Raw genomic sequence first — 2,411 nt, 5'->3', positions numbered from 1 at the left:
ACAGGACATTGATAGTTTAGCAGAATGGACAGACAGTCAGGATGATAGTAATTGACTGAAACAGGACATTGATAGTTTAGCAGAATGGACAGACAGTCAGGATGATAGTAATTGACTGAAACAGGACATTGATATTTTCGCAGAATGGACAGACAGTCAGGATGATAGTAATTGACTGAAACAGGACATTGATAGTTTAGCAGAATGGACAGACAGTCAGGATGATAGTAATTGACTGAAACAGGACATGGATAGTTTAGCAGAATGGACAGACAGTCAGGATGATAGTAATTGACTGAAACAGGACATGGATAGTTTAGCAGAATGGACAGACAGTCAGGATGATTGTAATTGACTGAAACAGGACATGGATAGTTTAGCAGAATGGACAGACAGTCAGAATGATAGTAATTGACTGAAACAGGACATGGATAGTTTAGCAGAATGGACAGACAGTCAGGATGATAGTAATTGACTGAAACAGGACATGGATAGTTTAGCAGAATGGACAGACAGTCAGAATGATAGTAATTGACTGAAACAGGACATGGATAGTTTAGCAGAATGGACAGACAGTCAGGATGATAGTAATTGACTGAAACAGGACATTGATAGTTTAGCAGAATGGACAGACAGTCAGGATGATAGTAATTGACTGAAACAGGACATTGATCGTTTAGCAGAATGGATAGTCAGTCAGGATGATAGTAATTGACTGAAACAGGACATGGATAGTTTAGCAGAATGGACAGACAGTCAGGATGATAGTAATTGACTGAAACAGGACATTGATCGTTTAGCAGAATGGATAGACAGTCAGGATGATAGTAATTGACTGAAACAGGACATGGATAGTTTAGCAGAATGGACAGACAGTCAGGATGATAGTAATTGACTGAAACAGGACATGGATAGTTTAGCAGAATGGACAGACAGTCAGAATGATAGTAATTGACTGAAACAGGACATGGATAGTTTAGCAGAATGGACAGACAGTCAGGATGATAGTAATTGACTGAAACAGGACATGGATAGTTTAGCAGAATGGACAGACAGTCAGGATGATAGTAATTGACTGAAACAGGACATGGATAGTTTAGCAGAATGGACAGACAGTCAGGATGATAGTAATTGACTGAAACAGGACATTGATAGTTTAGCAGAATGGACCGACAGTCAGGATGATAGTAATTGACTGAAACAGGACATGGATAGTTTAGCAGAATGGACAGACAGTCAGGATGATAGTAATTGACTGAAACAGGACATGGATAGTTTAGCAGAATGGACAGACAGTCAGGATGATAGTAATTGACTGAAACAGGACATTGATAGTTTAGCAGAATGGCCGACAGTCAGGATGATAGTAATTGACTGAAACAGGACATTGATAGTTTCGCAGAATGGACAGAGAGTCAGGATGATAGTAATTGACTGAAACAGGACATTGATAGTTTAGCAGAATGGACAGACAGTCAGGATGATAGTAATTGACTGAAACAGGACATGGATAGTTTGGCAGAATGGACAGACAGTCAGGATGATAGTAATTGACTGAAACAGGACATTGATAGTTTAGCAGAATGGACAGACAGTCAGGATGATAGTAATTGACTGAAACAGGACATGGATAGTTTAGCAGAATGGACAGACAGTCAGGATGATAGTAATTGACTGAAACAGGACATTGATAGTTTAGCAGAATGAACAGACAGTCAGGATGATAGTAATTGACTGAAACAGGACATGGATAGTTTAGCAGAATGGACCGACAGTCAGGATGATAGTAATTGACTGAAACAGGACATGGATAGTTTAGCAGAATGGACAGACAGTCAGGATGATAATAATTGACTGAAACAGGACATTGATAGTTTCGCAGAATGGACAGACAGTCAGGATGATAGTAATTGACTGAAACAGGACATGGATAGTTTAGCAGAATGGATAGACAGTCAGGATGATAGTAATTGACTGAAACAGGACATGGATAGTTTAGCAGAATGGACAGACAGTCAGGATGATTGTAATTGACTGAAACAGGACATTGATAGTTTAGCAGAATGGACAGACAGTCAGGATGATAATAATTGACTGAAACAGGACATGGATATGTTAGCAGAATAGACAGACAGTCAGGATGATAGTAATTGACTGAAACAGGACATTGATAGTTTAGCAGAATGGACAGACAGTCAGGATGATAGTAATTGACTGAAACAGGACATGGATAGTTTAGCAGAATGGACAGATAGTCAGGATGATAATAATTGACTGAAACAGGACATTGATAGTTTAGCAGAATGGACAGAGAGTCAGGATGATAGTAATTGACTGAAACAGGACATGGATAGTTTGGCAGAATGCACAGACAGTCAGGATGATAGTAATTGACTGAAACAGGACATTGA

The sequence above is a fragment of the Heterodontus francisci genome, unplaced genomic scaffold, assembly GCF_036365525.1.
Source record: "Heterodontus francisci isolate sHetFra1 unplaced genomic scaffold, sHetFra1.hap1 HAP1_SCAFFOLD_276, whole genome shotgun sequence".
NCBI classification, from domain to species: Eukaryota; Metazoa; Chordata; class Chondrichthyes; order Heterodontiformes; family Heterodontidae; genus Heterodontus; species Heterodontus francisci.
Note: the sequence above shows the minus strand (reverse complement) of the source record.